General features: G+C 36.3%; 1 pseudogene; it reads left to right on the top strand.

Annotated features, from left to right (window-relative positions):
- LOC107640736 overlaps positions 1 to 6348 on the top strand; it is a 14107-nt pseudogene extending 7759 nt beyond the window's left edge.

Here is an 8337-nt window from a genome sequence, read left to right on the forward strand (position 1 = left end):
GCACGCACGCGACGCGGCAGCGTCGCTGACGCGTCCGCGTCACCAGTGCAATGGGAAGAAAAGAAAACGAACAGAAAGTCACGCGAGAGCGTGGCTGGAGGTGTGCCAATGGCACAAATCGTCCCACGCGACCGCATCACTGATGCGACTGCGTCATACAGGAATAATGGCCTCCCACGCGACCGCGTGCCCCACGCGGCCGCGTGACCAAGATTTCGACGTCAAAGTGGTGCACACCCGAAAGTTGTGCGAGAGTGGTGCTGGATTGGTGCTGAACGCATAATCCTTCCCACGCAGCCGGGTGACCCACGCAACCGCGTCATATTCCTTTAAAAGCCCAATCACGCGATCGCATGCCCCATGCGATCGCGTCACTTAAAATTTGGCACTAATATGATTTTGAACAGAGAGTTGTGCGAGCGCAAGGCTGCCCTCGCGCCAGCAACATAAACTGTGTCACACGACCGCGTGACCGACGCGACCGCGTCAATCCTTATAAGTGCAAGTCACGCGACCGCGTGCCCCACGCATCCGCGTCGCTTGCGCCGCACAGCTTATCCTAATTTGCCAAATATCTTATCTTTTCTCCCCCAATCCTAATTTTTCTTCCCTCCTTTCTTACTTACTTTTTCTTCCCTTCTTTCCCTTCTCATTCTTCTTATCTTTTATTTTATTTTACTTAATTTATTTACATATTTCATTCATTACATTTTAATTTTATGCATATTTTTGCTTTCTTTTCTAAATTCATTATTTTTCCTTTGGTGTTAAAATTTTCTTATTTAACTGTTGCATCTTCTCCTGAATTATTTTGGGTGCTTAGTGACTTGTTTTATTCTGAATAGGTAATATTATTTATATCAATGCCAATCTTTTATACCTATATTACTTTTACATTGACATGAATTTATATTATCTCTCCTTACCCACACTCTCTTCCCTATTGTTGCAAATTTTTGCACTCTTGATTTGCCATGTACTTCTACTGTTTTCTCACTTACATGTTGTAGCTACCATGTAATTGAGACCCTCATTTTTGGCATTAACCAACCCATGTTTTATTTGTTTTCTATCTTTGCTTTGGGTTACTTTCCTTCCCTTTTTCTTTCAGGATGGCCACCGGAAGAGAACCAGAAGACGTTTGCATGGGAGAGACACACAAGTTCCTACGCACATTCTTTGATGAGAAAAGCGTCAGTTGGAGCAACCCGTCCACCTGCACATCTCAGCATGCACCGAGGACGGTGCAATCTTTAAGTGTGGGGAGGTCGATACCGACTTCCGTGGGTTAGTATGTCCTTCTCAAACACCAATGGTTTATTTTCCTTGTTAGTTGTTACATTTGCATGTTTGATTGCATATTTGTTTGTTTGATTTTATGCATACTTTGCCACTTGGTTGAAGTAATATTTTCTTTTTCAAGAAACCTTTTAAGAGTATTTCACTAATTTGAATAAAATTTAATGTTACACTTGTTTGAAGAGATATTATACTGGAACATGGTTTAGAGCTCGAACACACAAAACTTGTGAGATTTTGAGCCTTTTGAATTGGTTGCATTTTTTCAACCAATAATTTATTTTTGATGTGTGTTTTTCTCTTTAAAATTGTGATCTTTGTCTTGCTTAATTCTATATTTCCATGGTTTGATGTATGCATAGACTTACACGATTGAGGCCTTTGTTTCACTAAGCTTACATACCCATATGGCCTTACCTTTCATTATCCTTTGCAAATCAATTTGAGCCTATTTTACCCCTTTGTTCTTTACTTTAGTACATCATTAACTCTAAGCGAAAAACAGTAATGTCCTTAATTTGAATCCTTGGTTCGCTTAGACTAGTGAAAGTGCTCATGAATTAAGTGTGGGGAAAAGTGGATTTGGAAACAATTGGTTTAAGAATTGGGTATTATATATCTTTATGAAAATGTGAAAGAAATGTTTAGAACATGATTCATGCATTCAATATCTTAATCATATGCATTGAGAAAAATAAAAGAAAAAAAAAATATATATATATATATAAAAAAAGAGCAAATAAGAAAAAGGGGACAAAATATCCCAAAGTGGTGAAAGCAATGCATATGTACTGTACTTAAAATTAAAATGCATGAATATGTGGAAAACATAATTAATGGATAGTTAGATGTGGTATTATGATTACATGGATTGTCTAAAGTTAGGTGGAAAGTTTAAGTTAATTAAGGATTCAGATTTTAGTCCACTTGACCAAATACAATCCTACCTTGACCCTAACCCCATTACAACCCTTAAAAGACCTCTTGATATGTGTATCTGTGTATTAAATTTATGTTGATTGTTAGATGAAGAGCAAGCCTTAGAAAGCAAGGTTAGTGGAGAATTGAGAGAATCGAACCTAAAACACTTGAGTGATTAGAGTGTATACACTACCAGTGAGGGTTCGATGCTCAATTCCTTGTTCCCTGCTTTCATGAGCTATTTTCTTCTTGCAAGTCTATTTGTACTTCATTTTCATGATTTGAATTAGTGAAATCCAGTTCATATTTCTTCTTGAAGGATTTTTTTACTTTTAACTAAGTAGGTAGAATCATTTTGCATGTAGTTGCATTCATATAGATAGGTTGCATTTCATACATTCTTACTTTCCTCTTCATTCCTTTATAGCTTCTCTTGAGCTTAGCATGAGGACATGCTAATGTTTAAGTGTGGGGAGGTTGATAAACCACTATTTTATGGTTTATCTTGTGCTCATTTGAGTGGTTTTTATCAAGTCCTTACCCACTTATTCATACTATTTGCATGGTTTTACATTTGCCTTCCTAATTATGTGCTTTGATTGAAAACATGCTTCTTTGGCCTTAAGTTCCCAATGTTTAATCCTCTCTTATTACCATTAGATGCCTTGATATGTGTGTTAAGTGATTTCAGAGATTATAGGGCAGGAATGGCACAGAGGATAGAAAGGAAGCATGCAAAAGTGGAAGGAATACAAGAAAGTTGGAGAAATTGCTAAGCTGTCCAGCCTGACCTCTTCGCACTCAAACAGCTATAACTTTAGCTAAAGAGGTCCAAACGATGTCGTTCCAGTTACGTTGGAAAGCTAACGTCCAGGGCTTCGATTTGATATATAATATGCTATGGTTGCCCTGATGCTAGGCGACACGAACGCGTGCTCCATGCGGCCGCATCGCAGTGACGAAAAACCAGCGTGGCAGATTTCTTCTCCAGCAATTTCTGGGCTGTTTTTGACCCAGTTTGCGGCCCAGAAAACATAGATTAGAGGCTATAAAGTTGGAGAATGCATCCATACATAAGGAAGCTTTCACATTCACAATTTTAGGAGTAGATGTAGTTTTTAGAGAGAGAGGTTCTCTCCTCTCTCTTAGGATTAGGATTTAGGACTTCTCTTAGTTTTAGGAGTGACTCTCAATCCCAGGTTCAATGTTCCTTTTATTTATTTTTCTAGCTCCCAATTCGAACCATGGTAAAGCTAATTTGGAGCTAACAAGTTGTGAAACACTAGCGCTCAGTTTATGAACTTCACACAGCGCCCTTTGCATATGCTCTTGGACTCCTCTTCAAATCTCATTGGTTGCATTGTGTGAGAAATTCTTTTGTGCCAAGCACTTAGTGAAGTAGCGCTCAGTTAAGTAAGGAAACTGAGCGCCCTTGCCTTCCTTGTATTGCGCTTCCTCCTTGCTCCCTAGGTGCTTGTTTCGAAAATTGGTGAATGCATTTTATGTGCTGTGCCATGATTTTTCTTGCTTGTAGCACTTTTCTTGGTTCCTCAGGTGCAAGGTTCGAACCTTGGTTGCTTCACTCCTTGGTATTACGCCTTAATTTTCTTTTGGTTGAGGCACGATAAAGGTAAATGAGTAAACTGAGCGCTCCTCATTTTGCTTGCTTCCTTGGGCGCTCAGTTAACTTTCTCAACGCAGCACCATGCCTCTTGCTCCCTTGGTCTTGGGTGCTTGGCTTTCTTCACACCAGTGCTCACTTTTTGAGCGCTACGCTCACTTTTTGAGCGCTATGGCATTGGTTGTGCTTGAATGCCACGCTTTCATTCCCTTAAGCCACACTTTAATAGGCACGCTTTCTTGATTTCTTTCTTTTCTTCACCTACAAATAACCAAAATAACCAATCAAAGCATCACCAAATTCACAAGGTTTATAAATCATTCAAAAACTAACTAATTCTAGCTTAAACCTTATGATTTTGTGTCAAATAAAGGATGGTTGATTGATTCAACAAAACCATGCAAATCCACTCCAAATCACTTACTTACAATGCAAAAAGTGCATAAAACCTAATGAAACAAGTGAAAAATGCTTGAAAAGCTAGCATAAGATGACTTGTCATCACAACACCAAACTTAAACCTTTCTTGTCCCCAAGCAAGCACTAAACATAAGAGGAAATGAAATGAAACAGAGAAGCATGCATGTCCTTATTTAGCAGATAATTGAACTTGGTTCATGGGGTTTTATGCAGACAAATGCAGCTCATTTATTCTTTTCTGATAGATAAGAAATGTTTCCTTAAAGGTTCACTAGAGTTGCTGCTATATTGTCTTGCTTTTTGATTGATCCCTGTGAGCTTTTTCTTTCTTTCCTTTGCTTAAAAAGCTTATTCTTTAATGAAGGCTTGGTGGCAAATGTTGCAGCAACCTTTAGACTCAATTTTGCTCAACATTTCTTCACCATATACACATGGCTCAAAATTTCTTCCTAGGAGCATTGATGCCCAGCATCTCTTTGGATTACTAAATGCTTTGTAGCTATGTTGCTCTTGATAGTGGATTTTCAGTTGGCAATCCCAGATCAGTTGATCCAAGTGACTAAGTTTTAAAATACTCCTAGTACAAAAACACCACAGGCAGCCATGCAATCCTAGTATATCTTGCTTCTGCTTTTGCTGGAATTGCTGACCACTAGTTAGTAGAACCATCTCATCTACTTCTTGTGACCTGATGAACTGCTATTGTTCCAATCATTATAAAGTACTCATTACTTGGGAACTCGTAGATTTCAGAATTGAACTGTTACATTGTCCTTTAGTAAAACACGATTTTGGGTTCATTTCTCTCATTTCTGTATGTTCATTGAAAGGATAGATTAGGGTGACAGAGATTAGAATAAATAACTTAATAAATTATAACATCTTCCATTTTGATTCATCAGGTATCCAACTGAGCTGTCTAGAAGAGCCAAAATTAACTCAGTAATGGATTGGCATTATTCTAATTTACAATATGAAGCAGGTAGATACATTCTAATTTCCATTTTGAACTCCTTTAAGTAATGTAACTAGCCATGAACAGTTGATTTTTTTTCTATAGACTTGTATGCTACTTAGCGATTAATTACTAGAAGAAAATCCAGGAATGTGGTTATTATCCATCATTTGTTGAATGACTTTGCAGTGAATTATGTAATACATACTACACTAGCACCTGCCCTTGGCCGTCAACTGAATCCAAAAGTAGCTACTGAAGTAGAAAAAGTTTTATTATCTTCTCTGAAAGCACTGGAGGATTTCTAGCTCAATGGAGATAGTGAAAGCTTTCTGTGTGATAGCACCCAACCATCGATGGCTGATCTCAGCATGGTTTGTGAACTTATGCAACTTGAGGTAACTAGATATGACTTGATCATTATTATTGTCATTAATGCTTTATTACCTGATAAATAGCTCTTGTGAGTATGGTAGCTATATTCCTAAGTCCTAATTTGTGAGCTTAAAATTTCTTATTGTAAACGATGCTATCAATTGACTCGTCATCTTGAAATCTTTGGTTGAACCACAATGGTGGTTGGCAATATGTGTGATATCTTTTAGCATGAATCTATAAGATATCTAATTCTCTAATTGAACTCTGAATTATCACAAGTTTTGGATGAGAGGGATCTCAGTCGAATATTATCTCCTTACAAGAAAATTCTTCAGTTGATTGAGAATACAAGAAATGTCAAAGTAATAAATTTGTGGCATATTGAGGGCTTTGTTCTATATGCAAATCAGGAAGAAATAGTCTCTCCTCCCTAGTAGGCCTATCCTTTTCATGGGTGACATTATCTTCAAGATCTAGTGACTCTTTGAAGTTTGGCACTGCCATCAGTGTTTTAAGGCATGTCCGTGAGAGTCTTTCTTTTCCTTTTTCATTCTTTGGTAAGGTTCCAAGATGTAAAGCTTTAATGCTAAAATTGTTATCTATTTATAATTATTGTTGTAAGTTCATCAGTTTCATTGATTATAATTTACTTCGGTAACAAAATTTTGCTTGGCTACAGTTGGATATTAGAACCAAATTGTGCCTAAGGGATAGTCTATACCGTTTGGCTAAGAGTGCCGAGCAAAGACATAATGACTCCATTGCAAATGGTTGCACCAGAGATGATCAAGCATGCAAATCAATGGTGCCACATAATGGTAGCAGGTATTGGTTGCTGTCTTCACTTCAGTTTAATTGCTCAGAGTTATAAGTACTTAATGTCAGTGCATAGAAAGTATTGTTAAACAAACTTTTTTAATTTATTGCAAAAATATAATGCTATTTAATCTTCTTGATAAGTATAACCTGCAACTTCATTCAGGTGTATGAGATTCATGGATATGGAAACTGACACAAACCCCATTGATCGATCTATAGCACACTTACTGTTTTATAGGCCCCATGATCAATCAATGTCACATCCTTATGATACTATACCTTTCAAATCCAGTGCCACGGTATGCTTTCATTAATTCTTAACATGTTTAAATGAATGAAGTAGAATATAATCGTTTGATTCTTGCTTCATTTTCTTTATTCAATTGTTTTTCTATGCTTTCTGTAGTGGTTATCACTCCTCCACTCCTCCAAAAATTATTGTGGCACGCAGAAGAAACCCATAGATCTTAGCAGAACAAGCCGCCAGGAGAAAGAGAAAATGTTGAATGGATCTTAGAAGAATTGAACAACTAATGTTCAGTCTGTGCTCATGTATTTCCTTGTAAACTAGTGTTGCTTGGGGATTATACTTTGTTTATATTTTGAATTATATTGACATGTTTATTTATAGTACTTTTCTTTTAGTTTGATAATACGATGAATTTGTTTATTTTTTGAAATATTATAAATATTCGAATAAAATTAGATAAAATTTGTATTAAATTTATATTTATTTTGTATGAAAATAAATTTATTTTGTAATTAGAAAAATAAAAAAATTCTATTTTACCTTACTGACAGATTTACAGACTGATTTTCTGTCTGTAATCAGAATGTGAGATGATTTTCCAAAGTTCAAATTACAGACGGAAAATCCGTCTGAAAATTTCCGTCTGTAATTTCAGACGAAAAATCCGTTGGAAAATCCGTCTGTAATAACAGACGGAAAATCTGTCGAAAAGTTCGTCGCCTTCGGGAAATGGATGGAGAATTCACAGAGGAAAAATCCGTCGGTAACTGGTAAAAATTCGTCGGTAATTTTCCGACGGAAAAAAAATCCGTCGGTAAATAATTTTCGACGGGGCTTTTACAGAGGGACAAAACCCGTCGGTAATTTCGTCGGTAACAAAAAATTTGTCTGTAATAAAGACTAAATCTGTCTGTAAATCTGTCTGTATTAATCCATTTTTTAGTTGTGTGATAATGTAAAATGCACATGGAAGAAGTACATTTCTTTGGACTAATTCGTCGTAAATCTGATCTTCATTTAAGGGTCTATTATTGGCCAATGAGTTGTTGTATGCATAAGGCGGGATTCAAACCCCCGACAGTTCCTTAAACAAAGGAGGGAGTTGACCATTTGACCAACCCAAATTAGTTAGAAGTATTCTTCTTTAAGAATATAAGTATTCTTCACCTAACTACTTCCTAATTCTGCTTTCATTTGCAGTTTTGAAAATAGACATTGAGATCGAATCAAGTGTTTCCTTGGACTTAGGAATATCTATGGAAGCTTTTGCATGTATGTATTTATAGAATGCACTCTTTTCTCATTAAATTGAGTTAAATTATGCCTGGTCAAAACTACATCACATACAACAAAAAACAAACAAAAGAACGCATATTAAATTGAACTGCCTAAAATTAAAACCAAAAAAAATATTTTTTTTCTTTATTAAATCAATTAACATTCGATATCATCGTAGGAACTCTTTTTTGCCCAACTTTTGTGTACGTAATTCTTGTTATTATATATTTTTAGGAAAAGAAAATTTTCAATTTACGTCTTTGAATTAGCGTTTCATAATTTATATGATGTGTTTTATCAGCAGAATATCCCTCAATGAAATAGCTTAATGAAAAAAAAAAATATGTCAAGTATTAGAACTTTTTTTTTCGGATCAGCTGCTTGTATTCGTTGGCT

The sequence above is a fragment of the Arachis ipaensis genome, chromosome B05 (assembly GCF_000816755.2).
Source record: "Arachis ipaensis cultivar K30076 chromosome B05, Araip1.1, whole genome shotgun sequence".
Taxonomy (NCBI): Eukaryota; Viridiplantae; Streptophyta; class Magnoliopsida; order Fabales; family Fabaceae; genus Arachis; species Arachis ipaensis.